At 35.1% G+C, this 21936-nt stretch overlaps 1 protein-coding gene across 1 annotated transcript in view; it reads left to right on the top strand.

Moving 5' to 3' along the window:
- The first annotated feature begins 6264 nt into the window (after nucleotides 1-6264).
- Nucleotides 6265-21936, top strand: part of LOC311588829 (contactin-6) — a 324841-nt gene continuing 309169 nt past the window's right edge. Inside the window, exon 1 of the mRNA XM_084766812.1 lies at nucleotides 6265-6674. The gene's annotated coding sequence lies outside the window, so the exon portion shown is untranslated. The remainder of the gene's footprint in view (nucleotides 6675-21936) is intronic.

Raw genomic sequence — 21936 nt, 5'->3', positions numbered from 1 at the left:
GCAAGCAGTTCCATGCAACGATTTTTCCAGTGTCCTTCCACAGCTGAAGGAAAACAATTTATGTCAGAAGAGTCCAGGTCTTACTCCCTTTTGAAAGTGATAGTGTGTGTAACAGTTCTTCTATTTTTACATGAATATATTCAAGGGACCTGAACTGAGTTATTGCAATAGCTTTCTAAAATGTACATTTCCTACTATGTAGTTGAAAGAGAATATATTCATTTCACTCACTGTTTTGCTTTTGAATAGCAATACATTTCATGGTAAAGTGCTGTTGCTTTATTTGTCCATGGGGTAGTGAAAATTTGAATATCTGTAAAATTATACATATGTAGAATGAAGTAGAAAAACTACTTGGGGTAAAAGACCATAGAAATTGTTACCATTCAGCCTTTTTTTGTGCTTTTACCTAACAACGGGTAAACATGGTGTGTGTACTTTATTTCTGTTGATATTCTAATTCTGTCTTCTTTTTTACCAAAAATAGGAAAGAAAACTGTAAACAGAAATATTATCTGACATTCCTGGGATTATTTGATATAAAGCACAGTGGAGGGGTGAGACAAATATTTAGATTCACACTGCTTTCATGAGCATAAAATGCTCTTTAAAGAAGAAAGGGCTTAAATATGCAGTTGACTATTGAAACTCTGGCCAGTTATAGCTTAAAACATTATAATGTAGATAAACTTTTTCATAATGCTTTATATAGTGGAAATAAACTTAGAAAGCCTTATTTTTTATAGTCTATTGGTGCAGCTGTAATGTAGTCTGGCTGTCAGCTAAAGGTTCAGGTTACAGATATTGGGGTTAAATATACCTAGATTCAAATCTCTACCTGACCTTTTATGTTTTTGGAATGTGGAATTTTTCCAAACTTCACTTAGCAGTAAAGAAAAGTTAATATACCTTTCTCTGAAGACTGTGGTAAGAACCAAGTGAAATTTTATAACTTATATCTGATATATAGGAAATTATATAAAATCTTTGATATTTTGGTAACATTTTGTCTTTAATGGGCAGAGGAGAATGTCTTATATAAAACAGATTTTGAGCATGAATGAAATGTATCTTAACAGAACAAAAGTATCTAAACAAAAACTCAACCATCAAATAACGAAACAAATGAGACCAACAGCACATTATTAAGGTTGATACTATAATTATTCATTATTTTCAAACATTTCAAGTAAGTATGTCCAACTTGTACCCCACAGACAACATGGAGTTCTATGTAAAATAATAAGCTTTTTTTAAGCATTAGGTGGAGTTCTCCTCTCTCTCTCTCTCTCTCTCTCTCTCTCTCTCTCTCTCTCTCCACTTTCTTTTTGAAACTCATTTTTATAACTTGATCTAACAGAATTCAGCATGTTATAGATGACAAGATCATCCTGCCCTAATGTCAAATGTCTGGACTTGCCTGTAAGAGGATTATTAATCCTGTACAGGAGGATTATTAATCCTTTGTAGGATTTCACGGCAAAACAAATATGCGCCTGCAATTGTTTACTAGTTGCTGGAAACAGACAATGTGGAGGTGATGAGAAGCCTGACTCTAATGGCATCAGTGACAAGTTCATTGGAATAGCTCTTGTTTGACAAGTGAGAAGCCACAATATCCCTCAGAACGTAAGTAAGGAGTTAGGAAATGAATTGGCAGTCCCCATCCCCCGCCTCAATGACAGTGGGAGAGCTGGTCAGTCCTCGTTTAATTTATAAAAAGAGAACTTAATTCTGTTGTACATTCCATGGAATAAACTGTACCCACTTGTATACTTGATAAGGATTGTCAAAATCATATATCCCTGTCACTGCTGCCACAATCTAAAACAGGTCTTTTCATTAACCCGAATGTTCCCAGGTGCCCACACTTAATTAATCTCCTACCCTGGTCCCAAGTAACTAGGTTTTTTTTTTCTTTTCTATCAGTACTGATTTGCTTTATTTATTCTTGAATATTTTTCTCTCAGCATGATATTTTGGAATTCATCCAAGTCACACCAGTGATTTATGTCTTTTTATTTCTAACATGGACTATATTCATTAACATGCCACAATGTGTCTATCTACTCACCTATGGGTGGACTCTAGGGTTATTCTAATTTTGGTCTGCTATGGATAAAACTTTCTGTAAATATTCTCTGAATAGTTTTATGAGCACATATGCTTTCATTTGTATGGAAGTAATATGTAAGTATAGACAATTTGCTATAGTAGTTGTTATAATTTATATTAGTATTTACTATTTGGGATTTGGAACACATGCATGCTGTGGCTTGTGTGTGGTTAGAGGATTTCCTAGTTTGTTTTCTGTTGCTGTGATAAACATTGTGGAAAAAAAAGCAACTGGGGAAGGAGAAGATTTATTTCAGCTTCCAGGTTACATTCCATAGTTCAGAGAAGGCAGGGCAAGATCTCAAGGCAGGAACTTGGAGTCAGAAACTGAAGCAGAAACTATGGCTGTAGTATAATTGTTGGTGTGTTCTTTATGGTTTTCTCATACAATTTGAGACTACCTGTCCCTGTGAGAAGGCACTGCCCATTGTGTTCCAGGTCCTCCCACATCAATTATTAATCAAGAAAATGTCTCACACACTTGCCCACAGTCATTCTGGTGGAAGATAGTCTTTGATGAGCCACCTTCTTCTCAGATGACCATAGTTTTTGTCAAATTGATAAAAATTAGCCAACATAGAGGAAAACGTTCAGAACGTGGTTTTTTCCTTCTACCACAGGAGACCTGAAGCTTGAATTATCAAGTGTAGGTCAAAGGCTTTCACTAGCTATTCTGTCTTACTAGAGTTGTAATACTACTTTTTAAAATGACAACTTAATTATGGAAAATGTTACAGCTCTTCACTCTCATAACAACATGGAAACAACATCCCAGATGCCAGCTATATGGAAAATCTTGGGTAATTCACTGTTCTTAATGTTATCCATTAATTTAATTTTTATTTATATATTTCTGTTTATATGTATACCCCATATATGGTGATGTCTTTGGAGACAGGATGAAGGCCCAGACACCCTTGATCTGGATTTACAGATAGGTGCAAGTCCCTTAACGTGAGTGATGGGAATCGAACTTAGGGCCTCTGGAGGAAGCCATGTATTCTTAACCTTGGAGACAATTTTGTAGCCCCAGTCTTTACTAGTAGTGGCTGTGTAGTGTTATCACATGGCTGTAGTTTCATTGTTGAGAGAAGAGATCTGTGGCTCTCTGTAACCACTCTCACCAGTCTAGAGACTTTGGCTCACACTGGAAAGCATTTCAGGAACAACTGTAGAATTTTTATTGGAGAAATTTTAACATAGGCTTAAGCACATGGCTTAAGAAAAAGAGGGGTCTCAGAAGCAACTAAGTTGTAGAAGTTTTTCATTGTACACTCAAAGATTAGTTAGTGTCTTTTGCTGTGATAAAACACCATGATCAAGGCAATTTATGAAAGAATGTATGTATTTAACCAGTTTTACAGTTTCTGAATTTTAAAGTCCATGTCAGCAAAATGGCAGAAACATCTGAGAGCTTATATCTTGAACTTCAAGCAGAAAGCAAATGACACTGTGTGTGACACTTTTGAAACCAAAATGCCTGTCGTCAAGGTCACACCTCCTCCAATAAGGCCACTCCTTCTAATCTGTCCAAACAGTTTTACTAAGTGAGGAAAAAGTATTCCAACATCAAAACCTATGGGAGTAACTATTATTCAAACTACCATAATAATTTTTAGTTTTGATGAAGTCCAAATTTCTATGTTTGTTTCTGGCTTAGATATTAGTTATAAAAATATATATTTTCCTCCAGCAGTAAAAGATTTGATTTTACTTTCAAGTTACTTGCTGAGTGAATGGAGTGAAGTAAATGTTTGCTTCTTTTAAGTGATTGCACATTAGTTCAAATACCACCTCTTAAATTATAATGCTTTTGTAATTGAATTCACTTTTCACCTTTATCTAAAATCAATTGACCATATATGCAAGGACCAGTTTGCAGAAATTAAAATGTGCCTGATTTTTTTTCTGGCCAGTGCAATGCTGCTATAATTACTTACAATGGTAAAAATCAAATGGTAAACACTCCTACTCTGGTATTTATCATTTTAATGTAGGTGTTTGTTTGTTTCAAAAGAAAAATCTGATGAACTTTGAAGAATATGTAAAATCTAAGGGCTTATGAGGAGATAGTATATTTCTTCATTTATTTGGGGCATTTTTCAGTATTCCCCAGAATTTTTTTTTTTTTGTACTTTACTGTCCTAACTTAACTTAGACTATTCACGATCTTCCGTGTTTTAAAAATTCACAAACTAAAGATGGCAGTCCCATGATAAGAAGGGATGATGTGTGAGAAGGAAGGCAAACAGGAAGCTAAGCAAAGACAATCTTTAAACAAGGAGAAAGTGATAAACTGTGCCAGTCACTGCCATTATGCCAAGTCAAACAAGGACAGAGAACTGGCTAGGGAGATTTTAAAATGTGCAATCCAGTTTTGACTGTGACAAGAGGCAGTTATGTGGAATGTGAGACAAAAGACAAATCAGGCTGGATTCAAGCAAGGATCAGAAAGTCCACATGGGAGGTAATAAGTACAGACTGGTTTCTTCCCAGTGTGTTGTTATAACAGGGAGCCTGGAAATAGAGAAGAAGCTGCTTGGGATTGAGATATAAAAAACATTAGTGATGTCAAAGATTTGCAGGACCAATGCACATCTCTATGCTACAAACATAAGAAGGGAGAAGACAGGGTGAGCTGTATATTTGAGAAGAGAGTATGACTTTCAATGTCACATAAGGTGTTCACCCTGTGGAACACCTGGGAAGGCAGTAAATGTAGGTGAGTGATGCGTACTTAGATACAGTAATAGGGAATGGGTGAAATTCCATTGCATTTCTTTTTTAGGAAGATAAAAAGGAAGACAGAAAACTGTCTTGGAGAAGGTGGAAGATGTTGGATGCTGGTATCACTAATACCATGTGAATTCTGCCTCTTGAAAAAAAAATCTAGTGTGCTACTAGTTGCATGGTTTTTCTCACACATCACCAAAAAAAAAAAAAAAAAAGGTATGTTGAAAATTTGCTTTTATGTTTACAAAATTAAGGTTAACCTTTAGCCATTATCTTAAGATATATATCACTGTAAAACTGTTCATCTAATTGGGCCTACCATCAGTAGGAGGAGATTATGTATTAAGAGAGTCCTACCACATCTGTATGACATGATGGAAGTCATCTGTACTCCCGAAACTTGGGAGGCTAAGGCAGGAAAATAGTGTTAGAGGGTAGTCTAGAATGCATACTGAAACCCTGTCTCAATATAAACAAAAAAGCAACCAAGAACAATCAAAGAGAATCATCTTACTTAGGGAGCTCTTGATGATGGAACTTGCCCATAAGGACAAATGACCTTCGGGGTAAACATAGTCACAGAAAACTGAAATCCATGGTCATCAAATCACCCAGTTATACAGACCTTACTTATCATGCGAATCGTAATGAACTCCAAAGTTACCTTTTGACCTAACTTCATTTGATTGGTGGTCTTAAGTTTCCAGCATCCATTTTTTTAAAAATTTCAGATATTATGAATATGCTATCTTTGCATCAGTACCTGAAAAATGTTCTCCTGTTTTAGGCATGTTTGTACGTGTTATGGTTTCTATGTATATACATGTGCTCTCTGTGTGTCTTTGCCTTTTTATTCTAAGCAGTTAGTCTCTTCAAAAACCACACCAAGACACAGACATATTAAAAAGTTTAGTTCAGAGGTCTTTATGTGAAATACAAACAGCATTAACAACAACAACAACAACGACAACCAGAACAGAACTGTTACAGAAGCACATGCAAATCTCTCCTTTACCCAGGAGACTGTAAGCAAGCTGTTTATGAGAACACTATTTCTCTGGACTATTTGACTCTATGTAATTTGCCATCGTTAAGAAGCCTAATGCTCGTATTTTAATTTAGAAGGGTCTTTGTAATCGCCCTTTGATTTTATTGGCCCCGTCTCTTCACTCTAGCTAGCACCAGGAGCTGCTGGCATGCTTCAGAAAGCTTACATTTGAACACAGTCTACATCGGTGCAGACCCTTGACCGGCTTAATCTTTGCTTGCAAATGACAATGCAGTGAAACCAGAGGAGTTAAAAAAAAAAAAACTGCCTCCTTTCCTGTTGGCTACCTAATAAGTAGTTAGTCTGACCCAGTTTTCAATAAGAGTGATTTTCTGATGACCCGGCAGGAGTGACTCTATCTAGTAAAGAACGAAGGGTGTGAATTTAATCTTTCATGCCACTGGAATGGCAGCTGCTCTCAGCTGCCTGAGTCTATGAAGGATGTGGAAGACAGAACTGGCTTTCAGTGAGGAGAGAATTTTCCCTTTGAATATTCCAAACGGGAGCTTTGCACATGTGCCTCAAGAACTAATTGTCTAGGTTCCGTCAGGAATGCAGCAGGAGAGGAGCGTATTTCATGCTTAAGACCAGAGAGGAGCCACGCAATACTCAGTGGATAAAAGGCTTGCAGTCCCAGCTGGGAAAAAGGGTCCCATTATCTCCCAGCTGCATAGACATTCCATACGGCTTGGTTCTGCCTGGATGCACAGCATGCCTGGCTGAGGGCTCCAGACAGAGTTCTGCAGAAAAATTGTAAAGATCCCGAGACATTTCCCTGGTAAGATCCGTAAGTACAGAATTGCGCTGTCTGCTGCAATGAGGATTTTGCTGGGCTAGCTGCAGCTTTTCTTGCGTTCAATCTCTTTGTATTAGTAAAACAGGTAAAAGCAGGGGTCGTGTGTATGGTGTGTGCGGGGGGCGGGGGGGGGAGTGGCTGTTTCATTGATGCTGTGTTTTTATGATGCTGATGCTTAAAAGACGTTTATTCTTGTGAGAGAAAAATGTATTATCTGTATAGGGGGAGGTAGGATCAAAGCAGGCAAAGTGAGACTACAGGTATATTTTTCAGTGTTTCACTAGTCTTTGCTGCAGTAAAACTAACGGGCAAGACTGGATGACAGTGCTAATTCTAGTACTTTTTCGATGGCTATACACCCTTTCATTAACGACAGATCAGAAGACGTGACTGCCAATTCTTTTTTTCTTTTTTTTTCTTTTTCTTTTTCTTTCTCCAGTGACTGAGGGGTGGGATTTGCAGTAGCCACAGCCACAGAGAAACGGTTATAAAAGTTTCCTGGGGGAGGATTTTTACAATGGAAGAAACACAGGGGTGGAGGTCAAGTGGGTGCACCAAATTTCACCTGACATGTTGGTAGCACCCAGCTTACAGATAATAGCCTGCAAAATCGCCTTTCCTCCCCATTCACACCAGCTAAGCCAGCTATGGTAAGGATCTTTTAATACTTTATGAAAGTTCCAGAACGTGATGACTCGGGAGCAAAACTTTGCAGAGTTCTGAAATTAGCCACTATATATGGCCCCAATGTTAACATGATGCTGTAACATTGGAGGTTTGGGGGAAATTGGAATTCAAAGTTCTTCTTTCTCCAAATGAAAACTACTTAAGTTTAAACAATCAGCATCCTTACTATGTCCTCTGAGAAGCATTCACAGAATGGGAAATAGAAGTTCTGCTGAGAAAGAAAAACCAGGGAGAACAGTGGCCTTATATAGTATCATCTTGTAAATAAGAAATTCATGTTGATCTACAGTGACAGTGTTTCTCAAAGGTGTCTATACAGCAAGGAACCATACATTGGCTGTTTAATCTCCTGTTATGAGCAATTTTCATTTATCTGATGGATTTGTTTGCTATCTTTTAAAGTCATTGCTGTTGAAATGTGTCATCAATTTTTGTACATTGCAATCTACAATGAAATAAGATGTTTGCACACTATTTTTTCTAGCCCTTCCCCCCCAACAAATGTAAATATATAAATTTCCACATAACAAACATATGTGTACAAAAATGCTGGCACAATTTATATAGGGATTAGAAATACAGAGTCATTTCATCTTTGATGATTCACAGATTTTTTTTTCTTTACCATTATCATGGCTATGCACTATAAAGATTGCCAATCAAGAAACTTTTATATAAAGGCTTTTTATGAAGTTATATAAATGCATAAGTTATCACCTCTTTCAAGAAGCCCATAACTTAAAATCTAATATGTTTCTTACTTTTATTCAGCATTTCTAGTGAGCTGTCATAATTTTATTTTTAAGACATGTGTGTAACTTTCTTTACTGAAAGTGACTTGGTCACTTAGAAGATGATCACATATTTGGACTGAGCTTCCCCTTCGCTTCCCACACACAATTAGTTATGTTATGGAGACAATAAGAAGTACATTTACTATAAGTTTCTACTCTTAAGCAAGTGAAAAATAGCATAAAAGCAGACTGTTTCCTTTTGGTTTTCTTTAGAGGAGGAAGAGATTATAACATATTCACTTAATTATTAAGCTACATATTTACACTGACAACATGTAAAGAGGACTGTGGTAGCATAAGCTTTAGTACTTTGTAAAATAACCAAACAAAATTTGAAAGCTTGAAAGGGAGACAGATCCCGTCTTCTACAAGGAACAATCATGAGGTGCTATTTCTTTGTGCCTAAAATTCTTTTAATACAATGAGACAGGGAGGAAGGTACTTTATAAAAATGATTTCTTGTAATATATCCTTTGTTCTAAGAATAAGGAGTACTTAGTGTTATGGTATCACCAATGATTGGTAGATACCCTTGTGGAAGAATTAAATGTTACCTTACATTAAAAAAAAAAAGGAGATAAAATGAGATAGTACAAAAAGTGAGATAGTACATTGCAAAATTTCTGTTATATATTTGCTTGCAATAGAATGACAAGTTTCACAAAAAATAGCTTTATAGTTATGAATAAAAAATATGAAGAAATAATTATTTGGAGCCATTTTAATACACATTTAATTATGAACCAATTCTCAAAATACTTATTTTATTAAACATTTAAATATTAACCAATCCTCAAAATAAACACCATTGTCAACAAAATGTTGTTTGGGACTCTTTTCAGTTCTTTGTTATCTCTAGAGAAAGAATTTTAAAAGATATGCAAAATAAAGTGTAGAAGAAGGTGACGTTTATTAGCAAAAATGGTAGATACTCTCAGTGGATGATTTTGGCCAGTGGCTAAGTGGGTATCTGGAGATCAGAACTCTCCCAAGGTGTGAGAAAGGAGAATGCAGAGATATGTGGTGTGCATTTATTCTTTAGACAGTTATATTTTCTGTCTAATGTCTGTAGGTGCAGACAAGTTTCTTTAGATGCTTATTCTAGTCTCAATGATTGACAGACCTATTTGGACTGATGCTGGTGGGAGGAGAAATACCATGTAAAGGCACTTACTATACAGTAGTCTTCTAAGGTTAAGGACTTCTACTCAGGCTTAGCCTATGATCAACTTATGACATTCCTGACAGTTTAGAAGTCATGTGTCCTCTCCAGGACAGATGACCCAGATCCTGTGCCTGTGAGAAGCGGAGCCCTGAAGTTCCAGCCCTGTTTTTATAAACTGTTGACTGTGAGGGAGGAGTACATCCTTAATGTCCTCAGACCTTCTATGTAAAAGTTCCTCTTCAATACTTGAGACTCTGAGATCATGTAGAAGGTTGAGACTAAAAATAAGAATACCATATTTTTTAATATCCTAACAATTATTTTAATATTGTAAATCACCACATATATATGTCATTAATATATATTGATGACCAATTATAAGTGAGTATATACCATGTGAGTCTTTCTGCTTTTGGGCTAACTCACTCAGTATGATTGTTTCTAGTTCTAATCATTTGTCCACAAATGTCAGGATTTCCTTGTTTTTAATAGCTGAGTACTATTCCATAGTGTAAATGTACCACAGTTTCTTTATCCATTCTTCAACTGAGAGACATTTAGGTTGTTTCCAGGTTCTGACTATTATGAATAAGGCTGCTACCAACATGGTAGAGCATATGTCCTTGTTGTGTGGTGGAGTATCTTCTGGGTGTATTCCAATGAGTGAAATAGCTGGGTCTTGGAGGTAGCCCTATTCCCAATTTTCTGAGAAAGCACCAGATAGATTTCCAAAGTGGTTGTGCAAGTTTGCACTCCCACCAGCAATGAAGGAGTGTTCCTTTTTCTCCACATCCTCACTAGCATGTGCTGTCACTTGAGTTTTTGCAAGGACAATACATGCAGTAAACATTGAACCTCTACTCAGTCTAGCCAATGGACAGGACACTCTCCACCATTATGTGGAGAGTGAGGACTGACTTTGACATAAACTCTGGTGCCTCATATTTGACCACATCCCCATGGTGGGGACGCCTGGTGGCACTCAAGAAAGGATAAGCAGATTACCAAGATGAGACTTGATAGATAGCCTATGATCATATAATGGGGGAGGAGGTTCCCCTTGGTCATAGACCTAGGGGAGGGGATTAGGGTGAAAGCAGGAGGGAGGGAGGAATGGGTGGATACGAGTGAGGGGAAAACAATTGAGTTATAATCTGAATAAATTAAATAATAATAAAAAAGAAAACCTAAAAATATGTATAATCAAAAGTGATTATCTTAATATATATACACAAATATGTCAATAATATATAGCCTCAAAATGATCATCACAAATATATACATAAATTATTATAATCATATATATGCACATGTATGTATATAATATATATGATAATGATCATTTCACATATATTTATTAATGATATTGTGGTAATTACCATACCTTAATTTTAAAGTCACTTCAAATATGAGAGAACTAACACTTTAACAACCAGCATTTACACACCAATTCACCATTATTTCTCAGGTGGTTGGGTCCCACACTCAGGAAATGTATGAAGAGACAGTCACAGATTCAATCTTTGTCATGTACCTGAACATTATTTTATTTCACACAGTCAAGACAGGTTATCATTTTAGAATCAAACAGTCATACTTTCATAAATGCACACATATTTGTAAACACTGCTGAAGACATCTGATATTCAAAGTTGTTACCTGGAAGTTTTAGCTATTGTTGAATAGGACTTGTTTTTCTCAGATAAATGTTTGCATGATTTTTTGATTTGTACATTTTTTTTCTTAAAATATTCCCATAGATGATCAGTCTGAGGAATGTTTTCTTGACATTACTTTAAGACTATTTTTCTTTTCTTATTGTTTTTTGACAAATAAGAATACCATTGTGGTTGCTCATAAAGTTCAAGGGAGCAGTGTGGATGATCTGATCTACTACTGAGCTTACATTAAGTACATATTGCCAAATAAAACTTACGCCTCCTTCATTAACTATAGATAATTAATACCCAAACCATCGAATTGTTTTTCAAATAAGTTATTAAATGTTAATTTAATAAAAGTGTAGATCAGTGTATTGACCTAATCCAATCTGTAATTATTTAGATTCTGCATCCTGTGCAAAATTGAGATATCAATGTCAAAGATTTCATGGTTTTTATAAGTTATATTACTCTAACGCTTTCTATTCTTTATGAAGTTTTTCAAATAAAATGAAAAAATAAATCCTATCCACTTTTGTTAAAATCTGGTTTATGTATGTTCATACTACATGATGTTGTACTTGCCCTACCATGACTAACTGAGGCTGATTATGTTTCTTCTGGAAGCAACTATTGAATTTTTGATGTATATACAAATATGATTCTTACTGGGCAGCAGGTTTTCTAGATCTGTCTCTTTAGTTTGCCCACTTGATACTTTAGAGTGTGAACGAATCAAGTGTTACAGTTTTTTAAAATTTTTCTTTCCTGAGAATCACCACTTGTGACTGTGTTGATCTTATTTGTTCATCTTTCATATCTATAAAATTATTCATATTTGTCTTCAACTTTGGACTTATTTGTGTCCTGTCATTATCACAAGTATTTCAGTATTCATATTTGAAATGTTTTTATTTTCCTCAAAATGTTAGTTGTCTTTATCACTTGATACTTTCATTTGGATGCTGAAATTCTGTTTTAAATATGTATACAAAGATTATATTTATAGGTATTAAAACCATATCGAAGTAATTTCTCACCACCTTTTAATATAAAAATTACAGCTACTACTCTTTCAGTTTATATGTATTTCCTTAACTCTTTTATTTTAAAATGTGTTCGTGAGAGAGACTTAGAAAAAGAACAGGGATTTTTATTTAAGGTTTTGGAAAAACTTATATAGAGTATACACCAATCCTAAAAATAAACCTTAGAGTTACTGGGATCTGTCTCTGAAGATTAGAGATTTACGGATACCATCATACTGTGTATGTGTCCCATATAAAATAGGTTCATACCTGTTATACTTAAGGACTATAATAGTGCGAAATACCATCTATGTGCTAGTGTAGGAAGCATATGGAAGCTTTTTCCCTGAAAATTTGATGTGAAATGCTCTACAAAAAATAAATTTGATGAAACTTAAAGTGCATTAGACTATTTCCTAGCAATTTCTTAAATAGTGTTACCTCGTACACAAATTCAACTCTTTGCAAAGAATCAAGGCCTTAGGTATTTGTTGCTTAATTCTTAGATATTTAAACCATAATGTAATTTTGTATCCACAATATAAAACTGCCAAATTTGTCCTCATGCTTTCTGAGGAATGCATATTCTCCCATTTGTTATGTAATCTCTAACAAAGTCTTTATCATGGGTCTGTGTGGTGGAACCTTGTAGTCAAACTTTTCTCCCTTTCAATATTCTCTCCTGCTATCTTCCGATCCAGCAAAATTAGAATATTACATTATATTAAAATAAAATGGAAATATATATCAAGGACAAAACAAATAAATACTTGACAATTTTTTTCTAATTTCCCCATAAAGTATGTGTTTTTTACTGTTTGGAAACAATGAAAATCTGCTCAAGTTTTGTATTTATTACTGTGCCTATAAATATTGTCTCTGGGGTCAGAATGATTTTGTTGTTTCTGTGTGTGTCTTCCCAACACTATCTTTATCTTTTTTCCTTTTTTCTCTTTGTTTCTGTAGAACAATACATGAATGAAAAACCTCCTTGATTTGTTTGTTTGTTTCAGTAGAAACCTTTAAGTTTTGAAAGACTGCTTATATGATATTTCTGCTCCAAAATTGTGACTCTCGTCATTTACATAAACATAGGCTACTGTGCCTGAATTGAGGCTGTGCACATGCATGTGCATGTGTGCATGTGTGTGTATATGAGTGTTCAATGTGCATTGCTATCATGATGGCCTATGTTTTTGTGGCTCTAACCTTGGCACTTGGACATCGGGAAGGCTAAGGCATAGGATTGTAGGTTCTGTGTCAGCCTTAGCTTTTCTAGCAAAAGAAATGAGAGCAGAAGTTCTGTAGGCCTATACAGGGGGAGGAGGTCCCCTTAGTCACAGACATAGGGGAGGGGAGTAGGAGGAAAGTGGGAGGGAGGGAGGAATGGGAGGATACAAGGGATGGGCTAACAATTTAGATGTAATATGAATAAATTAATAAAATATTAAAGAAATAAAAAAGAATAAGAGCAGAATTCTGAAGTCTGGGTATATAGATTTCAGGTGCCACTTGTACCCACTTTTCTGTGTACCAGTTCCAAGATAGCAATGGCCTCTTTTCATCTCAGTTTCTCCATTCATAACAGAGATAATAACAGTATCGACTTCACAGTATTATGAACAGAATTAAATGGCTTAATTTGTGAAAATATCTTGGAAGAAAGCCCAGCAATTAATAAGATCTCTATGTGTTCATCGGTTCATTATGGTTATATTATTACTACTACTATAATATTTGTATATTAGCTTTAGAATCAATTGAGTAAAAATAATATAAAACAATGAACAGAATGAAAATTGTAATAATCATCTTATCAATTGCATTTGGTATTTAGTAGAAAATTAAATTTAGTGTGTAAATCACCAAACTGGAAATGAAAATAGTGCTTATGAAAACATTATAGAGAGATTACATACAGATTAAAAATAGTTTCATTCTATATTTTAAAAACTAGAAATTGAACGTGACCAAGAGAGTTTATTTAATTTTTGATAGTAAAAACAAAGTATAGAACAGAATAAGAATATACTGTAACTACTTTTACAACAAAAGATTACAAAATTATCTGTATTTTACTTGTGTTGTTATTAATTTCATTATTTTTAGCTTTAAAGTAACTGTGCCCTGTGGTTTGAGTGAGGAATTTCCCCCATTGACTTATGTATTTCAACACTGGGTCGCCAGCTGATGGTGCTGTTTGGGGAGCTTATGGAACTTTGGGGCAGTGCAACATTGCTGGATAGAGTACCTTGGTGGGTTCTAATTTAGAGGGTTTAGAGACCACCCCTATATTCTTCTTGTTCTCTCTCTTTCCTGTAAGCAAATAAAATGTAATCCACTAATTTCCTGCTCCTGTCAGTATATCATGCCTTTCTCAGTACTGTGGACAGCAGCCCATAGGATCTTTTAGTCAAAATAAGTTCTTTCTCAGCTTGCTTTTGGTCATTATTTTATCACAGTAACAAAGATTGGACCAATATATGCCCCCAAAGTTATCCATATATATATATATATGGATTCACACATATATGTATATATTCAATAGTTAATTTTACTGAAATATTTCCTTGTGGTCACCATTATAAATTTAAACAGCACATTTTGGCTTTTATAATTGGTTTTGCATCTTTAAGATAGTGTATTTTGAATCTATTTGTCACATTCTCACTTTTTTGAATTTTTATTACACAGTTTGAATTGTTACATACGTTTTTATTTTTATTTTTGGCAACAATGAACATCTATATACATACTTTCTGTTGCAGCAGGAAGTTTTCAATATTTATGTGAGTCTCCGTTTTCTGTGTTTCTATTCTCACCAGTCAGATTTACCAAATGACAAATCCTAGTATATATGTAACATCTCTTTTCCTCAAGAAATATGGACACGATATTAAAATAATAGGGGAGTAAACATTAATTCCTGTACTCCTTTTATCATCCATTATCATAAATTGTGGTCAAAGTTAATTTGTTCATACATATGTACACAACAAAAAAGCTGTTTTTATATATTAAGTGAATGAAGTGATAATAAAGATACATAGAAATATATTTGACTCATGGAAGAACTAAGACCAACTCTTCTAAACAAGCGTAGATCCTGGTTGATTGGTGAATGTTATTCCTTTACTGCTTGCTTTCCTGCTGGCTTCATGGTTTAACTATTGAAGTATTCTACTGGCACCTCTGCACAGTGTGAAAATTTCCCTAAAGATCATCAGGTGCTAGGATGTGTCAACTACTGCCTGTTTGCTGTGAGTGGTCCCAGAATATTTGTCTTTTAGTTGATAAACTGAATTCCTCTGCATCTATTATTATTGCGAATAAAATTTGACTGACTTTTCACCTCTTGCTTTAAAAACTACTAAGAGAATTAATTCACTGTTCTTGAAGGGTTTCTGGCCTGTAAGTCCCAGGGATTCTTCTGTTTCTAACCACCTAAGCCTCTCCTACTCTGGAGTTAGTGCAGCTCGCCATATTCAGACTTACGTATTTCTGAAGAATCAAAGTGCAGGCCTTCACACACACACAGAAGCACCACCCCCACAAAGCCACTATCTAGTACCTATGCCAACACTTTTTATTTGTTTTTTATCTATAATTTATGTGGGGAATGATGGTAAGTGTATGAGCATAATAAAATTAATGTTTTCTATTAATTAATTAAGAATAAAGATAATATATCTGTCCTCTTTGCAGTCAGAATGAGTGGCTTAGATATAATCCATAAAAGCCCTCCAAAGAATCTAATTATACTATTTAATTTTAAACTACCTTTAAAGTGATTGGCTACTTTTTCTTTGATTGGCTTTTTATTCAAATTATTTGCTTGGTTTCTGACTTCTTTATTTATCATCACTTTTGTTGCTATTGTGAATCTCGTGGATTCATTCTTGCGTAACAATGAGTATTTGAAATCTATTCTAAGAACAGTTTTGTGCTTGTTTAATATTTAGGTACTGAATTTTTTCTTACATTCGAAAACTGTACTAAGGCTCATTAAAGCACTCTGTATTAATCAATCTTCTTATCTGAATGTTTTGTTTGCATTTCAGTCCAAGATCTTTGGGAATACAACTTAATACCATTGTTAATTGCCATTTTACAGGCAGATTATGAGAAACTGTACTTTTTATTCCTTCAGGTTTACGAAGAAATATAATTACAAATCATTAAGTACACATTCTGTTTAGTATCTCTAGTCTCCCAAGTCTCTTTTTTTTTTCTTGGCTATTAAAAATACCTAGCTACTGTGCACTTCTGTCTTGCCACATGAATTACTTTTATTTATTATTTCAGGAATATTTCTTCAGAGTTTTCATTGCCTATTCTTCTGTCTTATGTTTCCTCACAAACTTCTAATAATTTCCATTTTGTGATGTTGCATTTGTTCCATATATATATATATTATATATATATATTATATATATATATAATACCTTGAGCATTCAAAATGTCAACACCTTGATTTCCCTGTGTATCTTTAAGTATTTTCCTGGTACTTTGTGACTACTAGTGTCTCTTCTCTTCTCAGTTTAGATCTGTCTTTTGAATGCTGTACTATTTTAGGCATTAGGAAGAAATCCCTCCATTATTTATCTCTCTTGGCTCTCTCTCATAGTGCATTATTTTTCTGTTTCTTTGAAATTTCCTCTATGACAAATTCATCTTCAGTAGAAAATTTGTATGATAGGCGAGCTTTGTCAGAGACCTGTATAAGTCTTTATGACTCACTCACTTTTGCTTATAGAGGAGCACAACATCTTACCAGTATCCAATTATTTTTCTCAAAATTTTAGTTCTTTGTTATGATTATGTTCTCTGATCAGTTTGGAAATAAGACTGAGCCTTTTGAATACAATCTAATAAGAAACAGCCAAAGATACTAGTATCAATATTTCCACCAGTTATAAAAATACCACAAATTATTGAAAATTATAATTCAATATATAAAGAATGATGATTTCATGAGATACTATGTTAGAACATATTCAAGAATTTATCTAGGGAAATTAGATAGCAATTATTAATTTAGATATTTGGTGGTTATCACTGCATTAGTTCTTTAAGTCTAATGTTGTATAGTTCATAAAATATATAACCAGTTAACTTGAAACTTTATTAACACAGCAATTTTCATGACACAGTCTGAGATGAGGACAAATAGGTCATTCTTGCTTTATATTCCTTTTGATGACTAACAGTGAAGCAATTAGATGCAATTTTTAATACCTAACATAAACCAATCTTTTTTATACCAAAAATATAAGATTGAAGACCTTTATTGAAGTCACCAGTAACTTTTGACTCAGGTATATAAAGATGCGATTGTGAATGTGTGGTCAGAAGAATTTAGACATTTTCTATTCAAATTTTTATGTGTATATTACTTCAAAGTTGATCTGGCTTTCATTTTTGTCTGACTAAGAGTACTGGATATGGTGTCATGCATCTAAACTCCTCCAAATTACTCTGTAAATTTTGGGACTATTACAGATTTAATGGAATGGCACTCTTAAAATAAAACAAAAACAAAAACAAAACCAGAGGATCAAATCCAAGTCCATCCATTTTTCCAGTGCTTTCTTTCAGTTTCCCTGTCAGTACAGAGCAGTAAAGGGAAGGGACGATTACATATCAGATCCCTTCTGTTGTTGAAAAAGTTTGTTGATAGACATTTTAAAGCATTTGACATTAGGATGTTTGCTAGGCATCAGATTCCTCACTATGCAAACCTGAGTCTGGTCCTTGTAGAAAGGTAAAGTATATGTAACACAATGTTTCCTTTAGTTTCAGAGTATTTTGTAGATATATCTCTTGGGCCTCTACATATCATAAACATTTTTATGTAACAGCATTTAATACAAAAAGAGGTCATAAATCTGAAAGAGAGCAAGGAAAGGTATATGAGAGGACTTGAATGGAGCAAAGGGAAGGAAGAAATGTACTTATATTATAACCTCAAAAACTGAAAGAAATAATTTAGGTAAAAGGATAGAACACATGAGAAAATGTGTGTTCAAAGAAGTTATCTTAGAACAGTTCTTTGTAGACATTCTGTCTCATTTCTTGATGCTGTTGTTTCATGTAGACTATTCCAATGTAATTTGTTGGTGAAACTCTGAAGACAGTTTTCTTCTTAAGTAGTGAGACACATCACTACCTAGTTCCCTAATGGTCCAACTAGTTTATATCCTGCAGATGCATAGAATGCTTATTCTTATTCTCTCTCTCTCTTTCTCTCTCTCTCTCTCTCTCTCTCTCTCTCTCTCTCTCTCTCTCTCTCTCTCTGTCTCTCTCTGTCTCTGTGTCCCTATCTCTGTCTGTCTGTCTGTCTGTCTGTCTGTCTGTCTGTCTGTCTGTCTCTCTCTCTCTCTCTCTCTCTCTCTCTCTCTCTCTCTCTCTCTCTCTCTGTCTCTGTGTCCCTGTCTCTCTCTCTCTGTCTGTCTGTCTGTCTGTCTGTCTCTCTCTCTCTGTCTCTCTCTGTCTCTCTCTCTCTCTCTCTCTCTCTCTCTCTCTCTCTCTCTCTCTTTGTGTGTGTGTGTGTGTGTGTGTTCCTCTTTTCACCACATAATTAGCAATAAAGAAGGAACTATCAATTTGAGAGTGGGGAGTGGAAGAAATGTGACTCAATTCTATTTCAATTAACACATATTAAAAATAAATAGGTAAGATAATAAGTACGTAAATAAGTAACCTTCTCCTCAAAAAGGTACAGGAGTTTAAAACAAAATTAACTTTGTTGCCATGAGTAGCCCAGAAAGCTAAATGAAAGCTTTCTGGCATATAAGTGCTCACTAACAAGAACATTTTTTTTTAATTTGTTTATTTTACATCCTGATTGTAGGCCCCTCCTTCATCGCCTCCCAGTCCCACCTTCCCTTCCTTATCCCTCCCCCCTCGCCTAGCTCCCCAGTCCTCAGAAATGAGGAGACCTCCTCCCCTATCATCTGACATCAGTCTAAAAAGTCTCATCTGGTCTGCCTGCATTCTCTTCCTTTGATACTTGACAAGACAGTCCCGGCAGGGGGAAGTGACTAATGTGTGGGTAACAGAATCCATGCCAGAGGCAGCCCCTGTTGCCCATATTATGAGACCCACAAGGAGACTGTGCTGCCTATCTATGACCTCTGAGCAGAGGGTTTTGGTCTTTACCATGCACGGTCCTTGGTTGGAACATCAGTCTCTGCAGCACACCTTGCCTCTCCCCACCCAGATTTATTGGCTCCATCGGTCTCTTTGTGGAGCTTCTGTCCCTTCCAGTTCCTTCTTTCCCCCAACTCTTCCATAAAACTCCCTGTGCTCTACCTCAAAGTTTGGCTGTGAGTCTCAGCATCTGTTTCAATCCTCTGCTGGGAGGAGTCCTTCAGAGGACCTCTACGATAGGTTCCAATCCTGTTCCTTCTCTTCAACTGTTTCCAGGGTCTATTCTATTTGCCCTTCTGAATGATAATTAAGCATTCTCCCTAGGGTTCTCCTTGTGATTTAGCTTCTTTAGGTCTGTGTATTCTAGTGTGTTTGTCCTGTATTATTTGTTTAATGTCTGCATATAAGTGAGTATATATACCATGCATGTCTTTCGGAGACTGGGTTACCTCATTCAAGATGATCAATTCTAGTTCCATCAATTTGCCTGCAAATTTCAAGATTTCTTTATTTTTAATAGCTAGTGCTTTCATACTATAATTGCACCACAGTTTCCTTATCCATTCTTCAATTGGGGGATATCTTAGTTGTTTCTAGATTCTGGCTACTACAAATAAAGCTGCTATGAACATAGTAGAGCAAATGTCCTTGATATGTGGTGGAGCATCTTTCAGGTATATGCCCAGGAGTGATATATCTCAGCCTTGGAGTAGAACTATTCCTAGTTTTCTGAGAAAGTGCCAGATTGATTTCCAAATTTGTTGTACAGGTTTGCACTCACACATCCCTTTCCCCACATCCTCGCTAGCGTGTGTTATCACTTGGGTATATTACCCATTTTGATGGTGGAAAGTGGAATCTCAGAGTTATTTTCATTTGCATTTCCCTGTAAGTAGGGTGGATTCTTTTACTTAATATTTTTTCCAAAAACAAATGTAAAATAGCTCCTAAAAGCCAGCCAGTCAGTACCCATAAAGTTTCAAGATTCATTGATATATCTTTCAATGTCTCAAAATAATTATTTTATTCACATAAGTGCTTTTTTAAAACCTAGATATTATATCTTTTTATGAGTTTCTTTCCATGTGAAAAAAATCTTCCTGAAAACACTGGGGTTAACTTGCCTAATGCTACAAAGTACCAAATAAGCAACACTGATGTTTAGTTGAGTAAAACAATGACAATAAATCAATAGTAATTCAGAAGTTTAATAAGATGACATTTTTACTGAAACTAGTATCATTGTAGTGGACAAGTTAAAATATCTTGTATATATTGGATATCTACACATATACATACATATATTTGTATTTTTTTCCCTTGGAATTCCTTTTTATAGATTTTTACAATTGTTTTCTGGAAGTTATATTCATAAATTAACTTCTTTTATTAATAGAGTGTTTGATTAATGTCTAGTTTCTAAATATTCCATGAGTGTGAACACTGACTAATTCTTCTTTGTGTATTAATTCCCAAATTGATATTAGAAGCTTTTCAGTAATATTAATTTAATGAGTCTTGGCAGAACTATTATCATTTGACAATTGCTGATGTGAACATTGATGGTGTTACTTTAAAAAAGACATTTGTCCCAATAGCTGAAAGAAGCATGGGAGAATGGCAAAATAGAAGGATCCAGAGGGTCCTAGAAACCTACAATAAGAGCATTATGATGGGCAGATCTGGGCCCAGGGGTCCTGCTGAAAATCTGGCACCAGCCAAAGACAATATGTGCAGTGAACTTCAAACCCCTACCCAGATCTAGCCAATGAACAGGACATTCTCCACAGTTGAGTGGAGAGTGGGGTATGACTTTCACAGGAACTCCGGTGCCCCATATTTGACCATGTCCCCTGGAGGGGGAGACCTGGTGGCACTCAGAGGAAGGATAGCAGGCTACCAAGAAGAGACTTGATACCCTATGAGCATATAGAGGGGGAGGAAGTCCCTCTCAGTCCCAGTTATAGGGGAGGGGAGTAAGGGGAAAATGGGAGGGAGGGAGGAATGGGAGGATACAAGGGATGGGATAACAATTCAGATGTAATATGAATAAATTAATAAAATATAAAAAAGAAAGGCATTTGTAAGTTATTCGTAGATTAAATATGTGATATACTGATTATGGGTTAGTATCCATGGCTATAAATAAGAGACTATCTTGTTTTATTAGATGTCCTCTGAGGAAGTGAACGTAAGCACTATCTCCCTCATGTGTGTGGACTCTAACCTATACCACTTAAAGTATTTTTGTAAATATATGTACATGTGCATATGGTATAATATATACAAAGGAAAATAGGATAAGCGAATACTGGGTGATTCTTACTGTTCTTCTGATTCAAATAAAATAATCCCATGAATAGGAAGTACTAAAAAGATACAATAAAAAAAAATATTTACAGACATTGGTGATCTTCCCTGTAGTTTCAAAATGAGGTACCTAAATCCAGCTTATACAAACTATTCATAATCTGTCTAAACATTAGCAAGCCAGCCTGAAATCATATCTCATTTTATATCTGCAAATATTTCTTATTAAGTCACCTATGTCCCTTCCCTTAATAAGATGTTCCCAACAAGGAAATAGAAATTTCTCTTATCAAGTCAAAATTTCTGATCTATATTCTTAAATCTCTCTGTAAACTTTTGCATGTCTCATGAACATGTATTTATTCAATTAAATTTGAAAATTAAGACAATTCTTAATTATTTTTATTTATTTTTCTAAACAATTGACATCCTTTCCAATATGTATAT

Source organism: Acomys minous, assembly GCF_964271855.1.
Source record: "Acomys minous genome assembly, chromosome: 17".
NCBI lineage: Eukaryota > Metazoa > Chordata > Mammalia > Rodentia > Muridae > Acomys > Acomys minous.
Note: the sequence above shows the minus strand (reverse complement) of the source record. Positions and strands in the feature narration are given on the sequence as shown.